At 41.0% G+C, this 13,419-nt stretch overlaps 1 protein-coding gene across 3 annotated transcripts in view; it reads right to left on the reverse strand.

Moving 5' to 3' along the window:
- CIITA (class II major histocompatibility complex transactivator) overlaps nt 1-13,410 on the reverse strand; it is a 40,076-nt gene extending 26,666 nt beyond the window's left edge. The window contains exons 1-6 of one of the 3 annotated variants that reach the window (XM_021412245.1): nt 13,128-13,410; nt 8,412-8,605; nt 7,237-7,454; nt 5,223-5,329; nt 4,344-4,481; nt 7-134 (exon numbers count right to left, since the gene is read on the reverse strand). The gene's annotated coding sequence lies outside the window, so the exon portion shown is untranslated. Of the gene's footprint in view, nt 1-6; nt 4,482-5,222; nt 5,330-7,236; nt 7,455-8,411; nt 8,606-13,127 lie in introns of all 3 variants that reach the window. The other 2 variants (XM_021412246.1, XM_021412243.1) reach the window with 2 other exon arrangements.

Here is a 13,419-nt window from a genome sequence, read left to right on the forward strand (position 1 = left end):
GCTGACCTGCGTAAGCCTTTTTGCTTTAGCTCCACTTCCACCAGGTTCCGTGGGAACATGTTCACTGAGAAGATATCACGCTGTTTCCTTCCTGGGAGCAGCTGGTTGTGATACAGTCATCGCAGGGAAAACCCCTACAAACAGTTAAGAGGTTTATTGTTAATCTTGTCCTAATCTGCAGCACAACCCCCCAAGTCACAAGCTCCTTTATCAGTCCTGTAGGCAGACTTCATCAGCTTCTGAGGCTATAATCCCCTGATGTGATCAATGTACTTCAAGAATGAAAGTCTGGAGAACAAAAAAGTTCACCTGTTTAATTCCAATTCATATAACTACAGTTAGAAGTTTGCCCACTTTGTGCACAACAACCATAGCTGCTTAGAAACAGCAGCAAAGAATTGCTGGAGCAAATCAGAGTACTGGTTCATCTAATGGACTAATCTCTAATGATGGTCTTTGATACAGAGTGTAAAAAAGACAGGAGGCTGTGAGACAGCTGAGGACTGCCTAAACTCCTTAGGTGAGCACCTGCTTCTGTGCTTCAGTTTTTGCGGATTCAAAATGAAGATAAGCTGCCCTACAGCAAAAAGAACAAGCAGAATGCACCAATGGGTAATGGAAGCACTGCAAAACTGATGTAAATGATGCACTTTGCAAGTGGAGGAAACCTGAAGCTTTCTCACCAGAAATTTTAAAGATCTTTATTCAGGACCTGCTGATATCAGTCTGTTCCTGACTTGTGCTGTCTCTGCGAAGTGAAAGTCATTGAACATATATCTGAAAATGAACAGACTGGAAAAAAACTTCTTAGAAAAAATTGCTTCAAAGGAAGTTAAGTCTAATAGTTTGAGTCATTTTCTGATAAACATGTATCTTTGAAGCTACTTCTTTAAGCTCTGCTCCTAATTACAAAATCTAGAGAATAGTGACAATGGTTGAACATGTGATGGATGAAGACTAATGCTTATTCTGATATACTTTGGTTTCCCTCTGTCATGTCGCAGTTCAAGTTTTGTGACAGAGATACAGAGCCAGGCATGACAGGATCATGATTTTTGAATGGAGATTTTAGGTATGACCATTACAAAAATCAGAAGCAGTGGATGTGTACAAGCACTTCAGAGATTTAATTAAAAACAGACTATATACTGTCCCATCTTATGTAACCCTAGGCTACTTGCTGTGATATTCTACATTTAAATATGACTTCTTGCTATTAATTTGAATGCAAGAGCAGCACTAAGATCTTCTAGTTCAGTATTTTCCCTTCTAGTTCAGTATTTATGAACTATCTTATTTCTTTTCATTAGCATTTCTTCTTGTATTTTCAGCAGTGCTCTGAAAAGTGAGGCCCAATACTGTATTACAGGAGAGGAAAACCTTCACACACAGCCCTGCGCTGCAGCCCAAGATTCTCCCATCAGTTTTACAAGACTGTCTGTATATTCTATTAATTATTCTTTCATTATCCTTTTAGAATTGTTTTGTAAAAGTCATTCTGAATAATATAATTAAGCTGAGGTTCTGTTTCACGTAGGATGGACCATGTTAGGATTGTCCCAGCACTGCTCCTGTTCTCCATTATATACAACGTCAATCTTCGGATGGGTAAGACTTAAAAGTGAGTTTATTACCTCACAATTATAAGGACTCCACATTTTTATATCTCCTTCTGCCCACTAAGAACCTCACAATTCTTGAATCCAGCTTCTTAAGTCATTAAGTACTTCCTCTCCTTCAATATGCAGCAGTCTGTTATAGCTGTTGTAATTTCTGTGCTTATAGGCAGCTGGAATTTGCTATGGAGAATGTTCTTCCCATACATGCTTGAATAAGATGAGTGATATCCTCATGAGTTGTCAGAATGGGTCACAAATAAATACTGCTCAGACTCTCAATGGTTGAGACGTCAGTAAAGAAAAACTGACCTTACTGTGGTCTTCTTAATCTACTTTGCATTTTTTGTTCTGCACAGATGTCAAAGATTAAGTTTTATTATGGACTGACTATGTAAATGACTACTGGAGAGCTGCCTTGAATGGGTGGCTCTGTTTTCAGCTGCTGTTGGGTTACATTCCACTCTCTTCTCTTCCTCACCTGCTCTCCACTGATGCACTTTGCACTATGTCACAATGCAATAAAGAAAAGTAAATCTTTAACAATGCAAAAAGAAAAAGCTGATTTACCAGACATGTACTTGGTTCCTGTTGGCTCATTATCTGTGATGTTTTGAGGTTTATTGCCACAGAGATTTAAACAATAGTGGGGAACCAAAGTGTTCAATTACAGATCCCATTTTTCCACAAATGCCAGTGATATCTTCCTAGCAAGGTCCTCTCTGTCTTTTTCATGGAGAAAGGACTGGAGATACTCCTCGGACATCACATCTTCCTTCAGCATGAGGTTAAGCAATGCTTGGTCATCAGAAGCCATGGCACCCAAAAGAATCTTCCTTACTCTAGGCAGAATCTCCTTAAAAAGATTCATACCTGCATCTGAAGATGCTTGAAGGATTTTTGAGCAAAACATGAACTTCAACTAAAATGAAAATTCACTCAGTCAGCATCAAAAAGATGAAGTGAAAAAAAAAGTTGAGAGACTTTGGCCTGCAATAGCAGAGGTGTTTCCTCATTTGAGTTAGCCTTTAAATAACACTTCCAAGAACAAATAACTTCTTCATGAAATGACAAAACAGCACAATTATTCCGAGCATTAATAAAAGACAATTTTCCAAATCAGCAACATGGTCACTTGAAGAAAAATATATATCAAAAATGTTTGTCTCGTTAATGAGGACTACTATAGCAGTATCTTTGGCTCCCAGTAGAGGTGAAGTGTGGACACACTAGTGGGCCCACCAAGGTCACTGCTAAATCAGAGCAGTACCAAAAGCTTCAGTGCAAAGCACATCCTTGCATGAGGGATAGATTTCAAACCTGGAGATTCCAATGCAGAATTAGAGGTTAGGTTATGAATAAATTCTTCTTTCAGGAAAGCCAAACAAGTTGGAACCAGGGTAGAAAGTCTAGGCTTCTTTCAGTGGTGCTCAGTGCCAGGACAAGAGGCACTGGGCAAAACCCAGAGCACCCTCTCCATTCAAGTATTTATGGACATTGACAAGACCCCCTGAGCCTTCTCCAGGCTGAATAGCCCCGGTTCTCTCAGCTCCAATCCCTTCATCGTTTTATGGCCCTATGTTGGGATTCTTTCCAGTATGTCCAGGTCTCTCCTGTACTGGGAGGTCCAGCACTGGACACAGCACTCCAGGTGCTGGCTCAGCAATGCCAAGCAGAGGGGAAGGCTCACCTCCCTCCACCTGCTGGCAATACTTCACCTAATACAGCCCAGAATACCAGAATAAGTGCTTCTTAAAGCTGATTCATTTTCCTTAACTTTATTTAAAAGTTTTTATTTACTGATCTATATGACCTGTTGCAGCAGCTGATGTTTAGGTGTTGTTTGTATTTTAGAATACAAGTAAAAGGAGTTATAGAGATGGCAGTGGGTGAATAAACAATTACCTATTACTGACAATTTTGTTTATGCTATAGTTTTTTTCTACTTTGTTTTTAAGTATCTGATTGTTATAGCAAAATGTACAGCTTTAAAATAAATACTGGAGCAAAATTTCTAGGGCTGTTTGAAGGCTTCTAGATAGAATCTTTAAAATCCAGTCTACTGCGTGACTGCTAAACAAGTGTGTAGGCCAAGTATGGGATAAGGATTCAAATACCAAATATTTTTCTCTTTATTTGCTCCTCAGCTTCACTTCCTTGAATATAGCCATCATTTCTTTTCATCAGACACATATGAAATTGGAGCAATAATTCCTCCTAGCTAGAAACAATGCACTGAGAGGAACTTGCTATATCATTATAAAAGTTTTAAGTACATAACTGCCAATTCTGGTTAAGATGTAAAATATCTTTGTAGAAGAAAATGATTTGATGCATTTTCTGGATGTTAATGTTTATGTTCAGTAACATGAAATAGATGGAAAACATAGGAAAAATAAGCAAAGATTATATAGCAGTACAATTTTGTCTTGTAGTGCAAGTAGGTAACAAGCTCAAACTGTAACTATATAATCTGCAATTTATTTTCCTCATGGGAAAGTAAACCCCTTAGATTTTTCAGGCACGTTCATGTTTCACTCATCCCAAAGAATGTCTTTTAAATGTATTGTCCATTAAAGCTGCTGCCTACATTGACTCAAAACAGAAGAGAGAATATTTGTTGAAGTATGAGTAGGAATACGGTCCTACTCACTCAGAATAGCACTGAAAACAATCTTCTATCAACACAAAACTGTACTGAATCAGATGTCTACACTTATACATTACCATCTTGTGGAGCAGATCATATGCTGAAGGACTGCTCTCCAGACAGCTGGGAACTGCTTACTCTCACAGCAAATGTCAATGAGCGTCCTGCAGTGTGGGGAAGAGAGGCAGTCCCAGGCTTCTCCTGCCATCTGTGCTCTTGAATGGGTGTGATTGATTAAAAACACAAGAAAAGGAAAAGGAAAAGGTATTGGCTCCATTATGTGGATATGGAGGTTTACAGAAAGTTTTTTTGGCATAATCAGTTATATTCAAGGCCTCTTTAGACAGCACTTCTGACTAAGTAAGCAAATTGCTTGTGATACATCATTGGGATTGCCACTTAAGCACGAGGAAAGCAGATATTTTATGTTTCACACCTGACGCAGTTTCTCCCTGCAAATGTACCCAGGGAAAGCCCAGCAAAAGAGGTGATTATAGGCTTTTCAACCCAAATACGATATATATTTCTTTTCTTTTATGCTGGATTGGAGACAGACCAAAAGTGGGATTGCCTTTGCACAGGTATTAGAGTATAGGGATTATAACTGATCCCTGTTTTACTCTTCCCACTCATTGTCAGGATTCCTGATTACCAAAAATGTCTGCAAGATCATCACCTGGGGGAAAGCATGCCTTCTTTACAGCTGTCCCCAGCTTTTGGTAGGCTGTAGGGAAAGATATCAAGCAAATAATATGCTAGAAGTATTCTCTGCCTTTGACTTCAAAACTGATTATCTTGTAGCTATGAGCAGAATGAGGGGAAGGGGGCCACAGTGGCATTAAGCTTTGAAAACTTGACTCAACTTCTAGCATTGCTTATTTGCTATTTTAACAAAATCTATGATTTCTATTTCTGCTTTTGCTTTTTGCATTTGTAAAATCAAAACATTCTCTTACCATCTTGCTGTAAGTAAAATCTGCTGAGGCTCATGACACATCGCAGTGCCAGGTACCGAAGGCCATAAGCTGGCCTCCATTGATACATTCCAGCTGCTTCACTGTCCCTAGGAAAAATAGTGAAATTAATTGCCAAGATTTTACTATGGCTATTTAGATTTCAAAATTAGCTGTAGATTAATATTTACTTAGAAGTGATACTTCCTCTCAGCACAGAAATCAAAAGCGCGAGTTCTCCTTTTTAACTAACTTTCCTCTTCAAAATGTACCATAACACAAACAATGCATATGAAAAAGGAGAACTAAGCCAGACTGTACATTTTTGCTATTCGTTGCTTCTCATGTTGCCACTGTTTAGAACTCTCTAGATTTCTTTTTCCTTGGACTTTCAGAGAAGACCACCATTGCAATCCTTAAAAAGAGACACCCCAACTATGTCACATTAATTACTTATCTACTTCAGTGTACGTGTCAGCTAAAGAGAATCCTTAGGCATGGAAGCTGTGTTGATGCATCTGTGATGCAAAGTACTGACATGTTGATGCCACTGTACTATACAGCTTGAATCGCTACAGTCAGAAAGGAAGGAAAATTGCTAAGAGGACTTTTCAGGCTATGAAAAATTGCACAACCAGCAGTCTGTCAGTGCTATTCAGCCTGGATAAAAGGAATCCCAAACAAAAATTCTGGTATCGAATCCAATTTACGGCCAGAGAGGCCAGAGTCACTAGCTGTCTGGAAAAGCAGAGACAAAGCTCAGACTACATTAAAGGAATTTTTGAGCATCCACTGAAATCAACCAGGACATTGCAGCAACATCCGTGAGCATTCGAGAATGCTCCCTCAATGAATATCTAGTTGCTGGCATCTCCCCTAACTTTGCTGCATTTTGCAATGCTGGACTGTGGAAACTTACTTTGAGCAAGTATTAGAATGGAGACTTTGGTCACCAATGTATTTTTTATCATGCATATACACACAGAATTTCCTAAGTAATTCTTCCAAGGTTTACAGCTTTTAATTTAAAATCTTTTATGTCTATTAAGAAAAGTACTTCTAGTAGGGAAGTACAGATGTGATACCATGGGAGATGTTTTAAACATGATGTTATTTTTCTCCAGAGGTTATTTATAAAAAATATCTTATCAAATCTTTTCCCTACATCCCTGCTTTCACCTCTGAAACCACCCGAGCTTCTGCTGACACGCAGAAGTCCTTCAGCATCCTTCCATACTGACGGCTCTAGCATCACCTACCATATTGCTTCCCAGACACTATGATGGGCCGCAGTGCCATACTGGGTGCACTGCAGGTGAGGTACTGTATGGAGCCCAGTACAACTCTGCATGCTGATTGCTTCCCCAGAATATAACTATCTAAACTGAGGTTGGAACTCAGAAGATGGGAAACTTCCAGTCCAGCAAGTGCAAAGATTAGACTGTCAATATCTCTGACATGACAACTGAGAACTAAATTAACAAAAATTTGCTGGTGTTCAAAACAAGCGCTAATCATTTATAAGCGTGCTGTTATCCTACCACACAATTCTTACTGGTAATTTTTAGTGGTGCTGGGCCTCTGTGATCTAAATGTTAACAGATTCCGTGCCTGTTCCAAGTCATCTGTTCTGCCTGAGAGGAGCTCCAGAGCTGATTGCAGAGCAGCCCTATCATTTGTCATGGACTTCTCCATGTCCTTAGACAAGTGACTGGGAAAGTGAAATATAAGGATGTCCTGAAGGGGTTGGTCCTTTGGTCCTTGATAGCCTGCTCACTTGTAGAGCCCCAGTAAATTGAATTGGAAGGGAGTACAATGCCAGGGAATAGAGAAAATTCTTCCTAGAGAAAATTATTTTAGCTACATTACATGACTTACTCTAGTTCACAAAAAACTGTCCACCTACTCCTTGATTTGTGGTTCACTCAAGAAAAGCCTTTCTTCCTTTGGTATTCTCTTTCAGCCATGCTTTGTTTTAAAGGCTACCTGATGCTTCTTCACAGCCCTATGACCTCACCTCTTGGAGAACCAGTCCTGCCCACGTACGGCTGCTCCAGAAGGGTAAGGGTAAAGGTATTTCACACTTGCATTGTAGGAACAGTTACATGTGGGGAACATCCCTGAAATGACTTGTACTCATTCTTTGAAAGACGTTACAGATCTGTCTTGTTTTTTCATCATTGTAGGTTTTATCACAATTAAGAATAGCTGTGCAAGTCCCATTGATGTTCTTACCTGGAAGAGAAGAGGTAGAGAGAAGGTAAGAAATTTCAGCAGACTTTCAAGAAAAATTTCCACAGGAACATCATAGTCATGATGGCTAACAAGGAAGAAATTGTGACACTTCTGAGGGTAGGGACGCCATCACTGTAAATGCAGAGGTACCTTTCCTACTTGTCTTAGGAATAGAAGATGACATCTCTCACATGCAGGAAAAGTAATAGTTTAAGGATAAGGTATTTGTCAGCACACCATGGAGTGCAAAGCATTTTCAGTAGCAGCTGGCTGCAGCTGCATGCTCTGCACGGACCAGGTGAGCACCAGGACCTGTGGCAGCATCCAGTTGCCTCCTGGCCTACAGACTGAGGAAGAGACAGGAAGGAGCTGTTATTCCTCCTCTCGGTTTTCAAGAAGTCTGCAAGGGTCATGTAACTGTGCAAACCTTTTGCTGATAGTTTTGGGACAAGTGGCGCACAACAGTATTAATCTTGTTAAAGAAATGTTATTTAAATTATTATCTTGTTATAAAATGTCTTTTGTAGCTGAGAGCAATTACAAAAATTGAAGAAACAGAAGAAAAAAGGAATTAATACTCTTTTTGTCACCATCACTTGGACTTCACTTAATTAGTCCAGTACACTGGAGCATTGAGCATGTGATAAAAACTGTAATTCCTCTTTACATTGAAATAAAATAGAGCAAGAATGGGAAACAGAATACAAATGCAAACCCACACCAATAAGGAAAAGCACATGTTCAAAACCACATCTCTGCGTCAAGTTTCACAATGATGGAGATGAGAAAACTGGGCAAAACCACTCCACTGACAGTTGGTAAAATCATATATTTTAGGGGCTTCCCTGCAGCATTTCTGATTTTTGTCAGCTTGCACATTTTAGACACAAAAGATACTAAAATACACATCAGTCACGGTCGCTCTATCTTTAGTTACATGTAAAAACAAGCCCTTACCCCTACTTTCATTCCAGTAGCTGTGTTCATTTTCTTGTAACTGCAGCCCGTGAATCTGATGATCACAGAGTCACCCAACTTTCTTCTTCAGGAGCTTCAGATTCATGTTTCTACAGCTCTGCAGTGTGATCTCAGGGCTGCTTGGCTGAGAGGGACATGGAGCTCTCAAACCCTTCTTTTGAAGCTGTTCTATCCTGCCCAAAGGATGAAACTAGAAGTTAATGCCTTCTGAGAAACAAGCAGGGTTGGGTTCTTGCCCTTCTTGCAAGATGTATTTCAATACCTTTATTTGGTGATAATTTACAGATTTTGGTTTAAAAAATAAATAAACCTGTGGATCATGAATTCAGGCCCATCCACAGGAGAAACAGATGCTTCAGCCTCCAGTTTGGGAGTCAGGCAGAAGAGCTTTCATAGGAAGAGCTGAGGGAGCCTCAGCCTTCCTTCTCTCCTAGGCCAGGAGGCTGAACTTTGGCATCTTTGGGGCAGCAGAGGAAACTGTGGTCTCTTCCTGAGCACAGATTCAATTGAAAAGGGGCTCATAGGCCACTGTTAAAAGACAGAGATGTATCATGCTTTTGTTTTTGCTGTTTTGGTTGGGCCCCTACCCCCAGGAGAGGCTCAGAGCTGTGTACTGCATGTTGAGCACGTCATCTTCAGTAGCATCTGATGTATCTTGAAAAGAATGTGCAAGTCAGTGTGCTGGACCCTGCTCCAAAACAGTATTTCTGGGTCTTATATGAGGGATTGAACAAGCCTGAGAGCCTCCACCTCTGGATGTGACACAGGCTTATAGAAACAGCACGGATTCCTCAGACACCTTGTCAAGTTCTCTGTGATTGAGTACAAGGAATTTTAGGGAGCTGAAGCTATCCAATGAACCAGAAAAAGATTAACAAATTAAGAAAAGATACTATTGAACAGAAACACTACAGAAGTAGGTACTTGTCTGCTTCACAGAAATCCACATGTCAAAAGAATTAAGAATTGTAAATAGGTTTCTCCCTTCACTGCATCACCAGATGAGGAACTCTTTTTCACTTCTCTTTTTTAATGTTTTTTTGTACATTCTACTTTTTCCTGAGAAAGATTATTTCTCCCTTTCAAAGCTACAAATTTGGGATAAATGAGAACAAACAAGCAAACACAGCAAAAGCCACTTAACCACAGCGTCTACAACAAAAGATGAAGTAGACTTTGCCATTGAAAGCTGCCATTGAAGAACTGTCCAGCAAGCATGTCAGCATCTAGACAGAACTATGCACTAATAGAAATTTATCTATTCAATACTTTCTGTAATTTGGCCCATCTCCTCAAAATTTAAGCATTTTACTGATCCCCTGTCAAACTGCATCTAACACAAGTGAGGTTAAGAGTCATTCTTAAATAAACAGTATCTCCAAGCATTTGGTTCCTCTGAATATTAAGCTGTAAATGAGATACTTAAGCCACAGTTACTACTACAGTTACTCAAACTATGGTTATGCACTTAAAAGGGCAGGTCTCTGAATCTATGCCAGCGTAGATTCCAGGCAATACTCCAAACCATTACAAGAAACCAGCTGACTTCCGCCAACCAAGTCAACAAAACACCAGCTTATCCTTGGAGCAGGTCCTATTTACTGTACATGAAAGGACTTAAAAGAACAAAAGAGATTCGTACCAGGTCTGTGTCGCACACTGTGGTCAGCGGTGCCGTGCAGATTTTCTGTTGAGCACCGTTCCCTTCCTTATGGGCAGCGGTGCCACAGAGTTCAGTTAACACACTTCACTGACACAAGTCAGCTGGGTAACTGTACATTTCTTTAATACCATGTCCTTAGCAATTACAATCTCAGTCGGCAAATACTCAACAGATAACAATTACAAACATATACTCACAAACAAGTGGTCTTAGCAAAGCATACAGCAAATAACATGCTAAAGGAGAAGGGATTGTTAGGGAGGGTAATACAGTCTGATGTTCGATGGTCAGTCCAGATGTCGGTGCGCACAGTGTGAGGGTCTCAGTCCAGCTGAGAGGGATCCCACTCAATAACGGGCCCTGCACTACTTTGATATTCTGCTAGCATCTAGTCTCTGCTGATATTGTTACTTAATTGCTACAGTGCACGCTGCTCCTGCTGTATGGGGTTAGTGTGATAAGCTATGCACGGCCTGCTTCATGAAAAAGCAAGGAAGGCCTCCCCTGGGTCCTACACGAGCTGGTTATACTTCTTTTACTTAAGCCTAGAGCCACGGAACCACATCTGTGAGTGCTGTCCCATGTTTTTGTCTTGGTGCAGCACCACCTTGACATGAAACAACACGACAACAAAGTGGCACTACATTTGGGCAGAAATTTCTGGGTCAGGCTCTTGCTATTAGTTTAGGCCGTGATCGGGAGCGGCGGAGTCAGGTTTATTGGTTCTCCCAGCGACGCAGGTGCCACAGGCCATGCACCAAGATAAACAAGATGACTAGGCAGAAAACTGCTACCAGACCTTCGCCTGGTCCTGTTTTCCACCCCACACCCAATTATGCCTTTCCCTTTCTCCAGCGTGCCTTTTCAGGAGAATCCCACAGTCTGTAACATTGATAGTGCTCTACAATAGGAAGGCCATTATTTGGTCTAGGTGAGAACTGCCCAATGATTAATGGCAAATTCACAGCACCAAGTGATACAGTTGTGAACCATTTTATGCTATACATCTCAGCAATTAGATGAAATCTTAACATATTTCGTAAGTGGCCAAAGTTGTACAATTCACAAACCTGTCTCCCCTCAAAACCAAACCACAATTCTTAATTTAGTATAACCACATCTTCAACTTGCCATTGAAGCAGCATTTGAGGATTTATCTTTACTGTATTGCTGATCTTTCCATGGTTGAAATCATTTGTACTTAAAATCACTGCCAAATCTGAGAGTAGGATTAGTAGTCCTGTGAAATCCTAGAGAACACAGGAAAACTCTAATGAACAATGTTTTTCTAAAAATCCCCAAATGAATTTCTTTACAACAGTAAACTGCAGACCACTTCTAAATCTGAAGAAGTCATTTGTCCAACGATTCCTCTTGTGACCAAGGATTCTTTCTAGCTTCTAACTTAGTTTAAGATGATAATCCATACAATACCTTCAATAATCACAAAACATACTTTGACATACCTTTAAGGAGAATATCAATAAAATAACTTGCACAGTATAATGACAGTTATCTGTGGGATTATCTAACGGAGTTTGTCAGGAAAACAGATGATCCCTGCAGTGAATTGCCGGGACGAAAACTGGAGGGAGGGAAAAGAACCATTTATCTGTTTTACAATTAAAAGAACAAACCAAACCATGGGTTCTGTTTCTTGTTTTCAGTTTATCATTCCATTGCTACCTCAGAAATCAAATAGCAGTAACAGAGTAGTAAATCTGACACCTAATGCAACTGGCTAATCCTCACCTCTTCCACAGTAGTATTGTCTTTCCTGAAAGGGAATGTAGCACATAGAATTTTCTTTGGCCTTAGAATAAAAACTCAGTGACTCAGACAATATAGAAACATTACTGAGTCACTAAATTCAAACAATCCAGTGTGCTGGCAGAACTGTGCACAGGGGTTGGACTCGATCTCTAAAAATCCCTTCCAACCCCAGTAATTCCATGATTCTGTGTGACACAAGAAAGAAGAGCTGATACAGTAGCTTAGATAACCAAGCTGGCAGTCAGAGAGAGGCGAGACCTCCACTGCTTAATGCCTCTGCTACCGCAGTTCTGGAGCTACTTCAGAGTTAGAAGCCAGCTCTATTTAAGTAGTTTGCAATACATTTCTTGTAAGCCATAGTGCCTGTTGGTACAGTAATTTTGTATACGTCAACTTCAGACTCACAGAAAATTATTTAATAATTGCACCTGATGATAGGTCACAGAGATTCCCTCTCTCTTTCTAGGGAGTGGAATCGTTCCCAGTTATTCCCATGTTGTAGGCTATCCATCCCATTACACTCTCTGTTCAAATTTTTAATACAGTTCTGGCGTACTTATTGACACCTTAGGAAGTGTCGATTTAACCCTGCCAAGGTCAAAATATAACAACCACCACATTAATGGTGTCACTTGTAAAATACACCTATGCCCCTGTAACCTGTATTAATTGAGAATCCTACTGAGAATAGCTCTACCAGATCTTCCAATACATTAGAGTATCAGAACTGTACTAGTACTGGTGCTTGCACAGAACTACTTTCCAATTAATGCTATTTAAACGTTCACCTTGGCAGCTTCAGGACTTACACTGTTTCATTTGGATATTAGCCTGGTGAAGCAGGGGCTCCGGGCAGACCTTACGGCTCTCTACAACTCCTGCAGGGAGGCTGTGGTGAGGTGGCGGTTGGCCTCTGCTCCCACATAAGGATGAGAGGTGATGGCCTTACATTGCACCAGGGGAGGTTCCAGCTGGGTATTAGGAAAAAATTATTCTCAGAAAGAGCGGTCAGACACTGCCACAGGCTGCACCGGGAGCAGTGGAGCTCTTGTCCCTGGAGCTGTTCAACAACCGTGGAGATGTGGCACTGAGGACACAGTCAGTGGGCAAGATGGGTGGCAGGTGGACAGTTGGATTTAGAGATCTTTTCCAACCTTGGTGATTCTACGATTCAGTTTTAGAGAAGACAAGTACAATGTTATGTGCAGGCTTATGTAGTGTCAGTGAAGCTGTCCCTCGATCCTTCACTTCGTACCTACCTGACTGATCCACTTCTCAGCCATTCTGAGCGCACCCTGTTTCCCCTATCCATATTCGGAAGCTGTCTCCTTTCGCTGTGCTGCTGCCTTACAGCTGAACAGTCTGCAGCTTTAACAAACGCAGGAAAACCTTAAATCCCTTTAACTGCAGGACGGAAATCCCTGCACTAGGCCCGCAGTGCCTCCGCAGCGCTGCAGCCGCTCGGCCGGGCTGCGGGGCGGCCGCGGTCCCCTCAGGGGAAGCTGTGGGAGCGGAGGAGCCCCCCCGGCCCCGCGCCACCGCAGCTGGAGC

This window comes from Numida meleagris, chromosome 13, assembly GCF_002078875.1.
Source record: "Numida meleagris isolate 19003 breed g44 Domestic line chromosome 13, NumMel1.0, whole genome shotgun sequence".
In the NCBI taxonomy this organism is placed as follows: domain Eukaryota; kingdom Metazoa; phylum Chordata; class Aves; order Galliformes; family Numididae; genus Numida; species Numida meleagris.